This window comes from Equus przewalskii, chromosome 10, assembly GCF_037783145.1.
Source record: "Equus przewalskii isolate Varuska chromosome 10, EquPr2, whole genome shotgun sequence".
In the NCBI taxonomy this organism is placed as follows: Eukaryota; Metazoa; Chordata; class Mammalia; order Perissodactyla; family Equidae; genus Equus; species Equus przewalskii.
The window spans coordinates 30,267,594-30,287,976 of NC_091840.1; the positions used below are offsets into that span (position 1 = coordinate 30,267,594).

The 20,383-nt window shown below is 42.1% G+C and overlaps 1 long non-coding RNA gene across 1 annotated transcript; it reads right to left on the minus strand.

The window, feature by feature from the left end:
• Window positions 1-6,283: 6,283 nt before the first annotated feature.
• Window positions 6,284-18,873, minus strand: LOC139073920 (uncharacterized). Its single transcript, XR_011523102.1, has 3 exons — window positions 18,692-18,873; window positions 16,281-16,440; window positions 6,284-6,598 (listed from the first exon to the last, which is right to left on the minus strand). It is a non-coding gene; the product is annotated as an uncharacterized lncRNA (long non-coding RNA).
• Window positions 18,874-20,383: the final 1,510 nt, after the last annotated feature.

Sequence of the window (20,383 nt, forward strand, 5' to 3'; positions counted from 1 at the left end):
CCTGCGAGACCCTGAGTAGAGAACCCAACTATACCTTGCCTGGACTTCTGACCTACAGAAATTGTGAAACAGTAATGGCTGTTGCTTTAAGTCACTAAATTGGTGATAATTTGTTGTGCAGCAATAGGAGCCTAATAGAAAGTATTTTTAATCTAATCCATTTGGGTCTTTTATCATTAGTCTCATCCAAGGTTTTAAAGGGTCTTTTGGAATTATGGTATTTATCCCACTCTGCTGCTTAGTGTAGGTATTTGTTTTCATGCACGTCTTTCCAAATAGCTAGTAAGCTCACTGACAGTGGGGTCTAGTTCTTGTCATTGTTCTTCCTCAATTAGTCCAGTGTAGTGTTCAATAAATATTTGTTGGGTGAGCATTTATACAGCATTTGGCCTCCTACAAAGCATTCACAGCCTTGATCTCATTTGATCCTCGTTGCAACTATAATATCGAGGCGGGGTAGAGAAGGGAGCTGAATCTCAGAGGAAGAGAGATTTGCCTGGGGTTAAAAGCACAAAATCTCTGTAACTTCAGAACTCCCCGTCCCATGTGGTTTCACTGCATTAGAGCTCTCTCCATGACATGGATGAGGATGTGAACTGTCTTATACTTTGAGCAGATTTTTGCAACTAAGGACCTTGAGGGTTCCCATGGAGCCAAGCCAAAGGAAATAATACGCAGAGCTTTGAGTCCCACCTCCTATTTTCCAGAGCTTTGAGGAGTTGCATGCTTGTTTTCCATGCTCTATTTCTGAAGGACGAGCTAATCAAGGAAAATGTTCTTTTGTTTTATAAAAACATTGAAATGAGAAGCACATTGCCTTGAGGAATGATTTCAAAGAGAACAACTCACATGAAGATCTTGGCAGCTCACTGTATTCTGAGCTTATGAGAAACGTTAGGGGTCTTGGCAGTTTTGAAGTTACCCCTGCTGGTACTCACAGCCACTAGAAGATTCAGAAGGACTCTAGGTTGGGTATCTTGTGTTTCTTGCTTCCAAGACCATGTGGAGGCTCCAAATGTCAGCATAATCACCGCCTCATTAATTAACTCATTCATTTAACAAGTATTTGAGCACCTACTATGTGAGAGGCGCTATAATAAGCATCTGGAATATAGTGGTGTGTAAAAACCGACCTGGTCTCAGTTCTCAGTGAGCAAAGCGTGTTCTGGAAAGATGTCCTTGCCTGGGGAAAGTTTAGGGACTTCTACTCTATACTCTTAATTGCTGTACATATGAGACAGATCTGTTACAATCACTATCTCAACGTACAAAAGTTCTTTTGTGCCCCTAGTTTATCAATTCCCCACATAAGCTTCTCTAGGTCGGGGAATGTAGACTTCCTTCTTTGTACACCTACACTATTGTGCCTGCACAGAGAATGTGCCCCACATATAGCTGATTAAATAACTGAATGAGTAAATAAAGGAATGGATTCCTTTGGGTACCATATTTGGAGGTGATTATCTTTGTAAACTCTACCAGAATGAGAGCCGTAGTAGGCTCTCTCTATTGCTTGGACCACAGTAGACATTCAATGCATATTTGTTGAATACATGTATTTTTCACAATCAAGGACATTTCATTTGTCCCAAACGTGCTAGAAATCCTTAACCTACTTTCTTTGGGGTCTCATTCCCAAAGGAGAAAATTCAACTACAAAATCCTGAATAGGCCAAAAGCAGATTCCCTAAGTCATCCCCATTTTTGCCTAGGAATCTGGAGATGTTGCAACAGCTGTTTATAATTGCAGCTCAAATCCCAAATTAGTAAGGCTAAGTGGAAGAAACCGGCAGCCATTACTGCTGGCCCCTTAAAGCATCTTTAAAAAAAACATGCCAAAGCGACATTGACACTACTGCCGGAGGCTTTAAATAACCACCAGTTCTGACCGCAGCTCTTAAGCCGAGCAGCCCCTACGCACGCCATGTCCCTGGCTCCCTGGGGAGCAGATAACTAGTCAACACACCCTGGGAACCCCTTTTAGACCTCAGGCTCCGTTAGCAACAACACAACAAACAGTTGAAAGGGCTTCTGGTGTAAGCTTCTGGCTGCTTCAAGAATTATTGCTAAAATAAGTGGGGCAAAGCTGCAGGTGTCCTCAGCCTTCAGAAGAACAAGCTACTAGTGCCGAGTCAAGGCCAGGCATGTTTGGCCGAGCCTAAGTGTAAGTCCTTAGGATAAGAGTCATGGGCTAGTCTGCAGACAGAGCCACAAGGAAGCAGGATAGATGTGTTTGCTTTCTTACCGGATGTGTCAACCATCTAATTGAATTCTCCCACCCCGCCGCTCTGCCTCTCCCAGTCATCATCAATATCGCTTATGCTTATCTTTTTGAAAATTAGATTGGACTTTGCCATTTATGCTTAAAATTCCCATCTGAATTGTCAGAGTATGGACAACAATGTCAAATACATGGCAAGGATTAAGCCCCCTTTCTCCACCCGGCCACAAATTATTGGCCAGCCTTATCTTCATCTTACCTTATCCACTGATGCCTATGAACACTGGGCTTCAGCCTCTGGGAACTTCATCCACCAAACATGCCATGTGCCTTGTCCCTCAGGGCACACAATATCTGGAGACATTTGTGTGTGTGTGTGTGTATGTTACTGGTATTTGGTGAGTAGAGGCCAGGAATGCAGCTAAACATCCTACAATGCATAGGACCACTCCCTAGGATCATGAATTATCCAACCCAAAACGTCAATAGTACTGAAGGGGAGAGACCTTGGCATAAGCTATTAACTTTACCTAGAATCCCCCTTCTTTCTCCCTGCCTCCCCAATCTGGTGAAATGCTGTTCTTCTTTCAAACTCTGCTTAAATTTTCCTTCTCTGTGAAGCCCTCTCAACCCTGCTCCCCCCGTCTCTTGTTCCTTTGGTTTCTTTGTCCAATCCTGTAATATTGTTTCCTAACCTCTACCAAAATACTTTCAACATTCCACTTAATTTTTTTTCAAAGCAGCACAGATGACAAAGGTCACTTTGCCCTTAAGAACTCGAACAATCTTCTTGAACTTCCAATTCTGTGCTTGGTAGGAGTCCAGACCACATACCCCTGCCCCCAGGGTTTCTACAAATGGCAGTCACACTGGGCTCAGATGACTGCATCCCTGGCTTGTGGGTTGTCACCATCCTGTGTGTGCCATCCAGTATGTGTGGGTTCTGCACCACCTCAGCCCAGACAGGAAATGTAGGCCTTTCCTCTATATTTACAAAACTCCCACTTACACTATGCAATTTTTGTGGAGTGAATTTTACTGGAAGGAGGTGTGGAGGGAGTGTACATGGCAGCAAGGCAAACAATTTCAAAGTGAACGTTAGACATCTCAGTTCCAAAAGCCTTGATCACTTCCCTCTGGAGATGCTTCAAAAGCTGTTTCCCGTGTTGTGCTCCAGGCACAGCATCAGCTTTACCAGCTCCTTGCTCCGCCCCTGCCTCTCTCGTCTCCTCCTCACCCCTGCCCGCTGGGATTAGCTCCCAGAAATGTAGTTTATTTTTACCTATTTATGTTTGGTCCTGCCATTGCTTTTTCCCCAACTCAAATCCATGTCCACTTTTGTTCAAGCAACTCAATCAAAATGCTCAGAAGGGAAAAAATAGGGAGAAGTGGGTTTCCAGGTAACAAACTTGGAAGACATATTTAGTTAAAAAAACAGCAATTCTTTTATCTTTATTATATTTTGCTCTCTGATGCCCCATCTCAAAACACATTCTTCAAGGACAGAAACTGAACCTCATTTATCTATATTTCACAGCCTAAGACAGTGCTGGGTACATCATTCATGGTCAGAGAATATTGAAGAGCTGGTCTCCCATCTTGGTGCTGATGTGGAGAGAGTATTAGTTGGGACTCATCCCAACTTTTGGGATTCCAAGTGGGTTGTGGGGGTGGGGGCTGTGTAGAGCCTATCTTCGCATTTTACCTCTCTGCTGGTGAACGTTGTGAAATGAAAAAATAAAGGGTGCTAAATGGGAACAACTTGTTTTTTCCCCTCTCACAGCTCGTGTATATATCTTTTACACTCAATGAGCATCTCTGGAGGAGGTACTAGCTTCATCAACATTTAATCCCCTTTTGCTCCATCACAGAGGGGGATACAATCAATGGCAATGGGGCTTCTTTCTTCCTTGGTCATTTAGGATTAGGACGCAATACGCACAGCTTTGTGGGTGGGAGGGTTTCAAAGGAAGAAGTTTGGACCTGACTCCAGGAGGCTAGTTATCTACTTATGGTACTTGACTTAGCGGAAACCAGTCCTTGTGAAGGCTGCAGTTAGGCCTTTCTCCTGGATCGTGGAATGGAGATGCTTAATCCTTAGTGAACCTAGAGTTCCTCCTGGGAAGCTCCGTGCTCCATGGTGCTGTGGACTTGCAAAGGTTCATGCTCTTGGCTAGAGAGGTAGATTATAGTAGAGTTCAGGTTTCAATGCTACTGCTAATACTGCTTCCTCTACCATGTTAGAGTTTTCTGGGCCACTTGGAAACTCTAACCACGATATTTTTGCACTTCCCATGGTAAAATGCTTTATAAATACACTATTAACTTAAAGAATGCAATCTTTTTGAATACACAATCGATTTGGAATTTCCTGCAATAGTAGTAAGAATAAGAACACTGTTAAAATATTGTTAGGAGCACTTTCAATAAGAACATTGATAAGCTGTGCATACAAACATCATGAGATGAAAGTTAATGTAGTGGAAAGGATGGAATGGGGAGACTGGGAACATCAGAAGGCCTAATTTCTGATCCCAGTGCTGCCAACAGCTAGTTCTGAGAACTTAAATCATGATCTCAGTTTCCGCATCTCTCTGTGAAAACAGGATAACAACAGTCGTCCTGCCAACAGTATAGATTTGCAAGGTGGATCTAAGGAAATAGAGGACTTGGAAAAGCTTTGGGAAGTTAGTTTTGCAGAGAATAACAATAACATTAAAGTTATCTGGGCCAGAATGGCTAAACCAGGTAATTGTCCTGTGGCAGAGCGTTTTCAAAGAGTGCGTCATGATCATTACCAACTGACATAGTCCAGGCCTGGTGCTTTGATGGGCCCTATGTTGCTTGGAGACGCATTCACTGACAGAGTCTCTAAGTGCATTAGGCAGTATGGGGAGGAGAAAGATGTGGCACTGGATGATGATGGTGAAGATGCTGAAACTACTATGCCTAGGAAGCTCCCATAGATTTCCTGAGAATGCTTGCTGGTCATTGGAGACATTCCTTTAGGGCCTCTCAAGGGCATTTACCGTGGGAGTGGGATGGGCCCTTGGAATTACATACCATAGGGATCACTCTGAAAGGGACCCCACAGCTCAGTGCACTCATGTTGGCCACAGAAAACAAGCATTTCTAGTCCAGTGCTAAGTATCATTTCCCATAAAGGGACTTTAAGGGGCTTGTGTAGGTACAGGACCAACATTAGCTTTCCCAAAGACAGGTCCAGGAGGGTCTTCCTTTACTAATCCACCAATTTCCGTACTTTGAAGTGAGGATCCTGTCTATAAATGTCCCTCCTGTGCCTTATGTGTGGGATGCTATTTCCTACTTGAAGTTGGTGGAAATCCCCTCGGGAAGTTCAATGGGACAACTTGAAGTGAGGGAGAGCCTGGGTACCGATCATCTCTCAGGAGCTCCACCACAGCAACCATATTTCACAAGATCCAAAATATGCCCATTAGCAAATTTGAGAACAGCAGAAGAGTTCAGAGGAAAGATGCCTTGTGGCTAAAGGGAAGAAACAGAGACACTCCTTCACAAGCCTTCTGTATCAATGCTGCTTCTGATAGGAAACACAGCACTCAAATGGGGCAACTAAGGAAAATTTAATGAAATAACTCCTCCCACCCTTTTGTAAATAATTAAGGGAAATCAACAGGGATGAAGAAATGTGCAAGAGCTGGCAACAGCTGGGAACCATTACCATCCCTAGATCTAATGGGGATAAGGGGAGAGAGTGGATATCTGAGCTCACAGAGAGCTGTAGGAGAGAGACACTGAACAGGAACCCAGACCTCGGGTGGAGACACACGACTAAACCCCTGGGCCCAGCGATGAGAGGGTGTGGTGGGGATGCAGCTAGTCTGATGTCATTATTTTTTCACCCTTAGCCTCCAGCCATGGCTCCCTATTGGCTGAACCCAACAGGAAGCCAAAGGACAAGGGCAACTGTAGAGGCTGCCTGCAGCCTCTGAAAGGGTGGAGAATCTTCTGAGACAGGAAAATGGAAGATATCCAGCACACTTTTCTTGGCTAAAATACCCTATTTTAAAACAAAACGACTCAAACAAAAACAAACATAATTTAATGGAAAGAGCGTAGAGTCACTGGTGAGGAGACCAGAGTTCTAATCCCAGCTCTAATCCTCACTTGCTGAAAAGTCTTGGGTAGGTCACGTTGCCTCTCTCTGTGTTAGTATCTTCCCTTCTTCCTTCTCCAGGGTCACGTGTGGATGAAGGGAGTTTCTCAGTACAGGTATGTGGTGAATGTGAGAAGACAACTTGAGCCCTGGTAATCAGAGGAGAAGGGTGAGCAGCCATAGATGATGTAACTTAGAAGGAGAGAGGCCAGTGATGGAGTCACTCAATCCCTTGGAACCTGGTGGAGAAAGAACAAGAGCAGGAGGAACAGAATCCTGAGAATAAGCAAAGCCCTCAGACTCTCCCCTCCTCCCACGTTTAGCAAGGCACCGGGGATGTTCGCTGACAGCTGCAGATGTGAGCATTGACACAAGAAGACAGGGAGGCTCTGTTTATTCCTGGGCACAAGGAACACTAACTATTTTCATTTAGTGGTTTCTTGCTCTTCTTGCCTAGTTACCAGAAAGCACGTCAGTGATTATGCATCTCAATGACTGTGTGTCTCAAGTTGGCTCTGTGTTTGCTGCCCACTCTTTAGAATGTATGGTCCAGAGAGTCTGGGGTCTGTTCACAGTAAAGGAACTGTTAGAAGAGATAATATCTAAGAGATATTAGTGAAGGCCAGACCTAAGCCAAGTCTCAAAGTAGAAATATAGGAGAGGAGCGAGAGAGAAGTGGAATAGATACAAGAGAGAAGTCAAAGGTAAAATGGGTACAGTCCCTCCTAGGCAACAGTTAAGCTAGATACAGAGAATCTAGACAGATGGGTTGTGGCTGGTGTGGGATCTAGATGCAAGGAGCTGAGTTTCTCGTCCTGGTACTCAAAGCCACCAAAATTTGGAAGGGACAGGGCAAATTCTGACACGCTATACTGAGAAAATAGAAGCCCAAGGGAAGAATAGTAGACAAAGCCAAAACGATTAAAATTTAAGGGTGTTGAGCATCTTAGGGCCCTAGACAACTTCAATCACATCTTCAATCAGCTCTTCAGCCAGGCCCTATAATGAGCACCTGAGACGTAGGAAACTGCTCCTGGAACTGCTTAGCGTGCCCTTTATTTCAACCCAAGTCAGTGATCATCCTTAAGATCTCAGTTCAGTTGTCACTTCCTCAGGGAAATCCTTCATGACTTCCCTGACCAGGTCAAGTCCTCCTATAGCTCTGGGGACATCGCCTCTGTAGCGCTTACTCTAGATGGAATCTCACACTTCTTTGCTTGGTGCCCATCTTCTGCATGAAGTGTAAGCTCCACAAGCCATGCCTATTTGCAAATCATCGTACTCCCAGATCCTAGTTCAGTCTATGGAACTGTGTGGGTTCTTAGTCATAGCACTTCAACGGACAATGCAGCAATAAAGAAGTATTCTGGTTTCTCAGATTCTTATCCTCTTTCTTGGTACCAGGAATTTCTTCTTGGCTAGGCCTCTTCACATTGATGATTTGCTTGCATATTTTGCTTGACTTTTATTTCTCTTTCTACCCTGGAGACTGTCTTGGCTCGAAGGTCTGTATCTAATGGATTAGATAATAGTAGACGCAGGAACCACACATGTAATAGGAGAATAAAGTACTTGAAGGAATAAGTGAAAATGGCCAGGACAATTGATAAAAAGAAAGTGATCTTGAATGTCCCCTCCCCAAATTCATATGTTGAACTCCTAACCTCCAATATGCAGGTGTTAGGGGGTGGGGCCTTTGGGAGGTGATTAGGTCATGAGAGTGGAGCCCTCATGAAAGGAATTATGCCCTTGTAAAAGAAACCCCAGAGAGCTTTCTCTCCCCTCTGCCACGCGAGGACATATGGAGAAGACAGCCTTCTATGAACCAGGAAGCAGGTTCTCACCAGACGCTGAATCTGCCACCACTTTATCTTTGACTTTCTAGTCTTTAGAACTTGAGGAATAAACGTTTGTTGCTTTAAGCCACTAAGTCTATGGTAATTTGTTAAAGCACCTGATAGAACTTGAAATCAAAATCCATTTTTATTGACTTACCTGGCTGTATGAGTAAGGTATGAAATCAAAGAAACCGTGAGAGAAGAAGATGCTCAAAGAATGCCCTGAAATACTAAATACAATCAAATAAATTTGAGTGAAGGGATATTGAGCTCATCGATACAGACTCATAACTTTAGATCTCCACGATGCCAATTGTTTTCTTACTGTCCTCTTGTCTCTCACACTCCTTCTAGTTTTTTCTGAACAACGCCTCCAAATTAATCTTCCAAAATATTTGTTGGCCACGAAATTCCTTTCAACTCACAACTCCGCAGAACAAATACAAATAAAAGAATTTATCTCTTTAATGACTCTTTGTACTATGTTTCCCATCCTGGAAGTCCCAGACATTAGAATTTAACCCAGAATTAAATGATCAAAGTATTATTTATGGCTAATATTTATTAAGCACTTATTAGATCCCAAGGATTGTGCTGAATGCATTGTAGTTATTTTAATACTTAATCTTCATGAAAATCATTTGGGATGGAAACTCTTATACACATTTTGTAGATGAGGAAAATAAGGTTTGAAAATGAGTAACTTGCCTAAAGTCACACTGCTAATCAGGGGTGCAGCTAGGATCTGAATCCATGTCCATCTGATGCTGGGACTTAAGCTCTCATAGTGATAGTAGCAGATGTGTGCAAACCCTTTTCATACTCCGAAAACCATCATGGAGATGACAGTCTAAAAACTCTGGGGCTATAGCCATAGCCCCTAAACCAAGAGACCAACCATTTTCTTCATTGTAATTTTCACAATGCTCATTCTCTTAGATATTAGTTGAACATCTAATATGTGCCGTGCGTATGTGCTAAGCATTTTATTTTCATTTTCTTCAATCCTGTTTTACAGATGAGAAAACAGATCAAAAGAAGGGGATTTGGGCTTTGTATCATCAGATTGGAAACTCTATGAGGACAGGAACTTTGTTGACTATTTTATCCTCTGCACTTTGCCTGGCCCAGAGAAGTTGACCGGTAAGTCAATATTTAAATGTAGTCTATTTGATTATAAAGTATCTGTAGGCTTTCTATTCCTTCAAAACCTGCAAATAATTGTAATAAAAGACACAAGAATTATTGTGAAAGGGAGATATTTTTGTTTATGAAATAATTGGGACTGAGAGTGATACTAGTCAAAAGGAGAAGAGAAGCTTGTAGCTCACAGTGGGGAATTGTTTGAGCATGGACAACACTCGGGTTAGAATATAAGCTATATAGAAGTTTTGTTAAAGGGTCATATGTGGAAAAGAAAAAAGTTAAGGTTAAATATATATGAAATTAAAATGTATTAAACATGTTTAAATATAAAAAATTGATTTAATGGTACAGAAAACTTCAATGCCAGCAAACAGAAGATTGGTGCTTGGAGTAAATTTCAGGTGCATGTCAAAATAGGGAAGTAAAGTAGGATATAAAATACTTCCTAAGACTTATACACTGAAATCTTTTAAAAGTTTGCTCATAATAATGAAGGATTAAGTAATACTATTTTGTATATGCTTGCTGACAAGGCAGCCAGTTGAAATTTTATGGTTTATGGCCAATTGAAGTTGCGATATGTAAAGTGAAAGCCATTATACTCTCTGATCACACAATGGTTCATTTTAATTTCTCAAGGGCCAAGAAATTTTGCAGAGGTCTATTGAATCTTGAAAAATTCTTTTGGGAATAGGAAGAAAAAGGTATAAATCAATAAGAGAGGAGCTCAAAAGCACGGGATCTGTAGTCTCTTTTCTTGATATCATAGTGAGTTATTTTCTGGTGGTATAAAGAAAGCTCTCAAGTGAGTTAAAAAGTGCTGAAGTCTTTGAAGAACAAAGACAGATATGCACGATAATAAACAGAGGGGGAAAAAGGGGAGGGCAATGAATGTGAGGCTAAATATTGAAAATCAGAAATACAATGGAGCAACTCTGTTGACGAGTTCAAGATGATGAAGGAAGAAAGAGATCAAGCAAGACAAAAGACACATTCCAGTGTCCAGGAGGTGACAAGGAGAGAGGATGATGATCCTCTTAAAAAGAAGGGATAAAAATTGCGCCAAGAAATAATCTGCCAATAACTAAGACTCTTTCTTCTTTCCAGAACTTGTCTGAGGCAACAAAGTGGGTAAAGAGAAGGACAAGGATGGAGTCATCAAAGGATAAACTTGATAAGGGCAGAGCCCACAGTTCCACATGTGAAATCCATGACCTGATTGTCAATGGGGAGAGTCTCCCCTGTGTCTGCTGGACTCCCTGGGCATGGCGTGCTTCAGAGGACTGTCAGCAGATTGTTGACTGCAGAATTCAACGACCTAAAGGAGAAGAGCTTGACAAGCTTGATGTAGCAGGGGAAGTTAAGGGTGAAATTTAAATGGAAAGGGAAATATATATGGTATCAGTTTCCTATTGCTGCTGTAACAAGTGATCATAAACTTAGTGGCTTAAAACAACACAAACTTATTATCTTACAGTTCTGGAGGTCAGAAGTCCAAAATAGGTCTCACTGGGATAATTCAAGGTGTTGGCAGGAATGAGTTCCTTTCTGGGGCTCTAAGGAGAATCTGTTTTCTTGCCTTTTCCAGCTTCTGGAGGCTTCCCGTGTTCTTTGGCTTGTGACCCTTCACCACCCTGACCTCTACTTCCATTGCCATATCTCTTTCTCTGACTCTCACCCTCCTGCCTTCCTTTTGTAAGAATTCTTGTCATTACAGTGGACCCAATGGATAATCCACGGTAATCTCCCCCTCTCCAGAGCCTTCATTTAATCACATCTGCAAAGTCCTTTTTGCCATCTAAGGTAACATATTCACAGGTTCCAGGGAGTAGGATGTAGACATCTTTGGGGGCCATTATTTTGTCTACCCCAGTTTCCTATTCCTGCTATAGCAAATTACCAAGCATGTAGTGGTTCAAAACAATACAAATTTATTTTCTGATAGTTCTAGGGGTCAGAAACACAAAATGGGCTTCAATGGGCTGAAATAGGGTGTTGGCAGGGATGCATTCCTTCCTGGAGGCTCGAGGGAGAATCTGTTTCTTTGCCCTTTCCATCTTTTAGAGGCTGCCCGCATTCCTTGGCTTGTGGCCCCCTTCCATCTTCAAAGCCAGCAATGTTTGTCCAGTCTTCTCACATCACATGGGTCTGACGCTGACTCTTCTGTATCCATCTTCCATTTATAAGGACCCTTGTGATTACTTGGGTCTATGCAGATAATCCAGGATAATCTCCCATCTCAAGGTCAACTGATTAGCAGCGTTAACTCCATCTGCAATCTTAATTTTCCCTTGCAGTATAACTTACCATATTCAGGTTCTGGGGATTAGGACATGGACATATTTGGAAGGGGAGAGCATTAGTCTGTCTATCGCACATACTCTCCTGTTTGAATGTCAAACCAAATTTGAGGGATGCCATCAGCTCCATTTTATAGGTAAGGAAGCAGACAGAGAGCACAAGCACCTTACCCAAGGACAGCTATGCTCATAAACAGACCTAGCATTAAACTCAGTTCTGTATGACTTCAAAGCATGGCCCTTTCCACGACACTGAGAATAGTAAAGATGTAAACAGAACCTCCCTCGTAAGCTAGAGTGCTTTAGCAAGTGCCTGGCACATTTTGTATGCTCAACAAACAAATGCTGGCATTATTATTCACCCAAGCCTTACCCAAGCACTCTGAGGCTTGCTTGCCAACCAGGGCAGAGTCTTGGGGATAGTTCTTACAGCCATATTTTATAGGAACTCTCAGAAACAATTTGTTCAAGTTGTTCCCTTGGAAACTTTATATATTTTCAGAGTCTCCAAAATGAAAGGTCATGTTGGATAGTAGCAGCTGGTGGGAGCCTGAAGCTGAAACTGGGCGGGTTTTCACGAATTCACATGGGCAACTTCCTCTCTTTCCTGTCAGTTTTGTTATTGCTGTTGTACCGAGAGAAAGGCTTGGACCTGGACACCTGGGATTCACGTGAGATTTAACTTGTGAGAGAAGATGCAAGTTTCTATCCCATGTGCGTTCTTCCGAGGAGAGGGTTTCTAACTCTGAGAGGAGTTTCTGATTTCCTGAAATGTTAAGAAACACTCATTCAGAGAATGAGTCCAGACAGAAGGATCCCGGAATTCAATGATCTTTTAAAAAGTTTCCTTCTTGTAGATCATTCTTACAAACCTAATTAAGAAACAGAATGAATTATAACCTATAAATCTTTTGGTGTTGGTTTGCCATTATGTCTTTTATTTATTAAAATTACCAAAGGATGTGATCACGCAATTTACATTAATAAGAGTAACTAGTTTTCGGTATTGACAAGTATAACTTGTTTTCTGAGAGGATGTAGTAGAAAATAGAAATACCCAACTTCTAAAAAATATTTCTAGAAATAGACGTTGCAAAGGACTGCAAGACTGGCCTGGCAATTTTTCATGCCTATGGTCACTGCTGTAGGTTTAAACATCATCAGTAGAAAGTATTGCAGCATGAGTTATTATCTATAACACGGGTTAATAAGTCATTCATTCTACTCAAGCACTAAATTCTTAGAAGATATATACTTTGCTATTTTTCTATCTACTGATTATGTACATTATGTTTACAAGTACGCCATGGTGAATGTGCCAGGAAGAAATGAATTCTTGTCAATGCCTATTATCTGAAAAGCAGAAAATTTTTGTAAAAAGATTAGAATTCAGCAATTTTTAAAATGGCTTCTGCATAAAGGAGAACTCACATCACAATTTTATTCATTTGTAAATACTTTCACGAAAAGTAGGAAATCAATTTCCTAATTGATATTCTGGATAATTTAAGGAAATTAAGTATTGCTCTACCATCCTTTGTTTACTGAGGGCTGCTGTGTCTTGTACGAAGGATGAAACAGTGACAAAATAGAGCTGTACAGGAGCTGGCTGTGAGGTAGGTGCTGAATGTTATTTCCCTTCCCTTGGATGGGAATCACTGTGCCCCGCCCCTAAAATCATTATTCAGAGTTGTTAAACTTCATGTAACTGGAATGTAATTGGAAACATTGATGCATAACTCAGGGCTGATTTTCAGAGCAAGTGTCTATGAGTTTATACCAAAGAGAAAAAGCACACAAAAAAATGGTCTTCTTTGAGATTAGTAAAATTTATAGCTTGTTTCTAAGCCAAGGGCAGGGAGAACACTCCTAAATAAACACTTCTCTCATCTAGATGAGGAGAAGTATCAGAAAATGAAGCTAGCAAGCTTCCCCTGACTTCGATGCACTCCGTTATGTGTACCTTCTGCAACCGGGTCGGACACACCTTCCCATTTCCTCCCCAGCAATCCAGAAAGCCTGCGACAAACCACCTTGAAGAAATCTTTACAGTATTGCTAAAAATATTACTCTGGGGCTGGGGCCAAGAACTTTCTGAGCACCACTATGGAGACTGACCTGGGCTGGACCTAACTTTTGTATTTTATCCAGATTAAAAAATTAAGAATATCTGCCCAGTTTGCTTCCCCTCCCTCCTCCCTCTCTCCATCCTTCTTTCTTTCCTCCCTTCTTTCCTTCCTTCCTTCCTTCCGTTTATTATAAGTCTTTGTAGGCACAGTCAAGTCTGTATTTCTCATCGTAGTATCTTAGCACTTAGCAGAGTGCCTAGCATATAGACATTCAATAAATATTGAATGATTGAGTGAATGAATGAGTTCCGCAAATACGTGTGGAGAGCCCACTATGAATAAAAGATGGCGCTAGGCCCTGGGAGTTGGGATGGGAAGGGAAGTGGATTCAAGGGTGAAGTCCCAGTCCTGTCTTAGTGAAAGTCTACACCCTTCTCTTTAGTGAGCATTTGACCTGGGAACATGGCTCTATTAATGAGAGTAGAATCAGAATGCCGGGTTTGCATTGCCTTCTACTACATTCTAGCTGTGTGAGTTTAGGGAAATTATTGAATTCTTTGCTTCTCACTTCCTTGCTTCTAAAATGGAATAATATCTACCTGTCTTATTTACCAGGGTTGCTGTGAAGATCAATTGATCTAATGTGTGTGAATCCCTCTGTAAACTATTAAGCAATTAAATTATTTTCACCTAAATAAGAGATGATACATATAGAAACACTAGTAATTATAAAAGTAATATGACTAAAGCATGACAGAAGTTCAGACAAGATGATGTGTGTATGGTTCACACTGTAAAAGTAGTAATTCAAATAATACTGTAAGCTCAGTATTAGTGTCTTCAATTTTATAGATGAGGAAACTGATTCAGAGAAGTTAAGTGACTTAGCCAAGGTCACAGAGCTAATAAGTAGTTCAGATGGGATGGCCAGATGTCCTCTTTCACTGAACTCTGTATGTTTTCCACATTCAGTCCAGTTAATTAGCATAGGAACATATTAGCCAAAATATGGTGGCATTATTGCCATTTTTCTACCATTTCATTTATATTTTGCTAACTTTCTGAGTTCAAACTAGATCCTACATAAAAGTATATCTTTTGTACATATCCTTAAATGATTTCAAGAGGGTTATCAAGCATAAATCAGGAGAAAAATAAGATTTTTGGCTATTAAATAACACAATGATGTTCAAATTTTGGAAGACTTCTGCATCATTGGTTCTGGAGGAAAAAGGCTGGCAGTTTCAAATAAATGGTGGCTCGAGGGCTGTAGTCTGTCTTCACCTCCCACTCAGGACATTTTGTCAAAATAAAGATGTCATGTTCCCCCAGGAGAAATATAGCCTTGGAGGAGGAGAGTGAAGATTAAGCATGTCCATCAGTGTGAGCTCAGTGTATTGTCAACAAGTAACATATTTCCCTTCTCTGTGATGGTCACCTTGTGACCTGGACTGGGGTCGTCTGCATAGGGTTCCGGATCTCTGCTGGTGTGGATGATGTAGCTGGAAGGGATAGGACACGTCCCCAGAAAGACTGGTGGCTGCTTTCTTGTGCCACTCAAGTTTAAAAGAGAGGGGCCGGCCCGGTGGCGCAGTGGTTAAGTTCGCACGTTCCGCTTCTCGGTGGCCCGGGGTTCGCTGGTTCGGATCCCGGGTGCGGACATGGCACTGCTTGGCAGCCATGCTGTGGTAGGCGTCCCACGTATAAACTAGAGGAAGATGGGCACGGATGTTAGCTCAGAGCCAGGCTTCCTCAGCAAAAAGAGGAGGACTGGCAGTAGTTAGCTGAGGGCTAATCTTCCTCCAAAAAAAAAAAATAAATAAAATAAAAAAACCACACAAAAAAAATAAAAAAATAAAAGAGAACGTTACATGCGTACCTTTGGGGGATGGGGGCTGGATTCCTGGAAGTGATAGCGTAACCAAGTCAGCACTTGCTCCCTGTGGCTCTAGCACAGTGCCTTTGAATGCAGGTTTCAGACATCCTGCAGCTGCAGTCTCTCCTCCTCTCCCTTCAAATTCTCTCCAGTCATGACACGCCTCTGACAATTGTTTCTTTCAGCTACAGTACATTGGTTTGTCCTCCTTGTCCTCAGGTCATAGAAAGGTTTATGATGGTCTTTATAAATGGACTCACTCGTCCCCATTTCCCTCCCTCTTGTTATCCTGGCTTTCCTCAGCCATTTCCTAGGAGGCGCCTGCAGCCTGGGTGTGCATTTTATTGCCCTGCTTAATACTCCTTCTTGGTGTCTTAGCTGTACCTCCAGAACATTCCTCCAGAACAGAGACTGCCTGTCTCTGGGCTCCACTATTTACTCACTGTGTAACCTTGGGCAAATCATTCATCTTTCTATGCTTCAGTTTTCTCATGAGTGAAATAGGGAGGGTCATAGCACCAACCTCATGAGGCGAGGGGATAGGGGGAAAGTAGAGCACAGATCTGACACAAGGCTGTGGGGTTGCAAACCCGAGCTCTGTCATTTCTTGCTTAGGGGTCCTTGAGAGATACTTCACCTCTGTAAGACTCAGTTTTTTCTCTTATTCAAAGGGAGATCATAATTGTACCTACCTCACAGAACGGGGATGACAATTAAGTGAGATAATATTGATCCAGCGCTTGACACAATGCTTGGCACTGACAGTAAAGTGGTCAGTTAGAGATGACCAGCAGCAGCAGCAGCCACATGTTGGTTCTGTTGTAAGTCATTCCCTCCTCTCTGTTCTTTCACCTAAAAAAAGAGCCACTGTTGTTTTATCTAAAAAGGAGGGGTAAGGAGAATAACAATACTTTGCCTTTTTCAAGTAACAAGAATGATCAAGAACAGTGATGAGTATGAATGTATCAAAGACATATAAAGAACCACAGAAATCCAAAGAATGATTATTCTCGATAGATGCTGATCGGAGTGGAATCGGAACTGCTCTAGGTCCGTGTGATTCAGAGGAGAAGCATGCCTTCGATTCCTCAACCAATTTTTCAAGTAACACAATTCCAGCACAACACATCTCTCCCCAGAGACCCATCAGTAACTGTCATTTGACACCTTTACAGCACACTTCCTTCAAAGAAAATGCTTATTGAATGTTGTACAATAAACCATTTCCTCGTCCCGGGGCTGAACAACAGTGGCCCATGGGCCCCTTCTCCATTTCAATGAGCTAAATGCTGTTTTTTTTCACAGCCTCACCAACTCAGCTTCCCATCTCATTCCCAAAGGATTAACTCTTTCTGCTCAAAAAGGCACAAACTTCTTTTCAGTTAGCGCAAGTGTACTCATTCCACCTCTGCAAACACAGCGGGAGAGCCACAGACCATTTGAGGTCTCCTTGGAACCTGGCTCTTCTTCACCTTCAGATCAAATCCTCTATGTCTGGACTCACCATTTCTACTGAACTAAAATGACCAGGACTCCAGAGGGTAAACCCATGTCAACACTTTACCAGGACTGTGGCATCTCTGCCCTGGTAGGATTCAGGGTTTGGGGTTTATCTAAAAGCCTCAAGGACTCAAAATCTGTGGGTTCTGGACTGCTCTATTCAGCAGGCTCTTTAACAAGCTCCACTTGGTGCTTCTTGCCCATTAGCTTGGTCTTGCTTACTCTCTGGCTCTGAAGTCTCACTATTGACACCAGGGAACCTACCTGCTCCTCTCTGCCTTGTCTGCTTTAGAGCCTCATCAGGGAGCCACAAGACTGTGGCTTGAATCCTGATCCAGAGATTTGCTGGCTGTGGGTGCACAGCAAGCCAGTTCAGCCACTTGAAGCTTCCATTTCCTTATCTGCGGAACAGGGTTGCATTAGTTCCCCCTATGACTGTTCTGAAGATCAAATGAGGTAATGAGTGCAGAAGTTGCTTTTTCAACACCTGGGACATGAGATGGTCTCAAGCAATATTAATTGAAATTGGGTGCTTATCTGTTCCTCCAATATCTGACCCCTTATAGCTTTTATATCCTCCAGATCCTTCTAGTCCTGGTCTTAGCTGCCTAACTCTTCTTAGTTGTTATTTATATCCCTTCAAATGAATACACTAACCTTTGCATTTGATGCCTGGAAAATAATTTGTCTCAACATTCTAATTCTATGTCAATTAAAATAAGTTTATTGCATTCCTCAAGCCTTCAAGGTTCATTTCTACTGGAAAAATCCAAATGCAAATGAGACATCTGGTTCTCACATACAGATGGTCCATGCAGTATTTACATCTTTGTCAAATAAAGAGAATGTGAAGCCTCGTGTAGACACAGTCCACATGTCCTCTATTTTCTTTGTTAGGGATTAGAAAATATGAAGAAAAAAATGACAAGAGTGTGATGAAAATCTTTTCTGAAGTCTTACTAAGGTGCATTTCACTGTAAGTCGAATCATTTGATTGTTTTGAGCAAATGCTTTTTTATTTTTCCCATGTGTGTCACTGTTTTCAATTCTATAGGAAGTTCAAGAAAACCATGGTATAAACTCTGCTCAGAAGGGTAACAGAAACCTTTCATAAGCCCTATCTTTTTGCATAGAGAGTCTTAAAGTGTGGATTGCAAATCCTAGAGCTGAGTTTTCTAATTACAATCATGATTCCCAAACTCTGTGTCTGATTGTTAATCTAAAACCAATTAAAATTCAATGCATATTCATTAAATGTGTCCTACTACTAGCCATGGATTATCAATGATAAAGTTCACTCCTTGCTCTTTACAAGCTTTCAGTTTAATTGGAGGAGGCAGGCGAGTAACTGGATAATTATAATACAGTGCAAATGTGGTCAGTGCAAATGTGATCAGTGCAAATGTCAGTCCTATAAGAAGGAATTGAAAACACGCACACACAGACTTGCACACACACGAGCTGGGGTGGGTTTTAGTCTCAACTCAAATGCCAGCTTCCTCCTCTGAACTCCCCCAGCATTTTATCTGAACTTCCACGATGGCCCTTTTCCATTTTTGCATCCTCCACAAATATTTGTAGAATGAATGAACAATTTCCTTACCTTTTCCAAACACAGGAAGCTGGTATCTATAGCTGAATAGTTGCTGCTCGATATCTGATCCTGCATTCTATTAGCCAAGCTGCTTGCTGAGTGATAAAGTCCCTGGGAGCCCCACCCCTGAGAACTTGCATCTTTGCACGATCCTGCAAAGCGCAGGAATTTAATGAAATGAGTAAATAATCAAAAAAAGAACCCACCTCTGGAACTTTAAGCGTAGCAGAGCTGGCCACACGTCATGCTGTGTGGGGGCGTGTTACATGAAAGCCAACTGTGGCTAGAGGATCTTCCCAAGCATTCGTCCAAGAACCCACAGCGCCTTCCCTTGGTCCATGTTGGCCTGTTCTTCACCCTTTGCTTTTCCAGTCCCTGTGTTTACTCTGGCTTCTATCTGCTTCTGGACCCTCTCAGGTTTAGCGACCTGCCCTATCACCCTTATCTGACCTTTGCTTCCACCTTTACTCTGCTCCTTGTGTCGCCTTGAAATCAGTGTCACCTCTAGCTTCAAGTAAAGGACCCCTCCAAGGTGGCTTCCTCTCTGAGACACAGTCACAGGCTGGGGGGGGGGGTCCCTGGTTCCCCCCTAGAGAGGAAATATTTGGACAAGTAAAGGAGGATGGAATTGATGTGTTTGAGTCCAGCTATGCCACTTACCAACTGTGTAATCTTAGATGAGGCTTCACCTTTCCGTGTCTGCCTCCCATCCGTAAAAACAGAGGTAACCCCTACCTCAGCTGGTTACGCAAATCAAAATTGAGTGTATGTGAAAGAGCCTGGGACAAAGATGACATTCGACAATTAGCAGTTCTTCCCCCTGTCACAACTCCCAGCTGTGGCCTCCATTTCCTCCCAGGCCCTGATGTTAATTTGACATTCCTCCTAAGGCAGAAGGATTAGGGTGACTCATTCCTAGGGAAATTCCAGATTCACCTACCTTTGGTGCTTCTTCTTGCTTTTCAAAGATGGTTTCCTGTTTGCTGTCTCGATTCATCTCAGGAACACTGGAGTATTCCTAAATCCAAGACATGAGAATTATTTTGCAGTTAACTCATTGATAGTTGAATATGACACAAATCCATGTATCAATAAAAGTACCAAAAGAATCAAGGTAGTCAGCAAAAAAGGACTTGTGATATGCTACATTATTTCCAGTGGTATAAAACAGAGATGTCCCAGCTATCTTGTTTTTAACTTGTATCTTAAGGATTTTCTATTGCCTTTGTGTATACATAAATTTATTTGCATGAACTAAGCTGTAAGAATATTTTTGCCTTAGTAACCTAGATCTAAGTGGCTCCTTATGCCCTGAGCCTCACTCTGTTGCCCTTGTGGACATGTTGGTAGCGTGGGTACACCAAGAAAGAGACACAATTTAAGAGATTCCTTAAAAAGACCAAGAAAGCATTCCAAGACATGGGTTTGAAAGAATATGCCATAGAAACCCAAGTTTTCAACACTTTGACTTTACCCTTTACCCTTTACCCTCTAGACTGGGCTAAATAAATATCCTTGTCCTTGATCCTTACCCATCCTTGGGGATTGAGAAGGCAAATGGGACACTTGTCACCCCATTTATTACTCAGAGTTCTCCAGAGAAACAGAACCCATGGGATGTGTGTGTACACATATCTTGTGTGTGTATATATATATGGATCGGAGTATTGGAAGATGAAATTCTTCCAATAGGGGAATGTT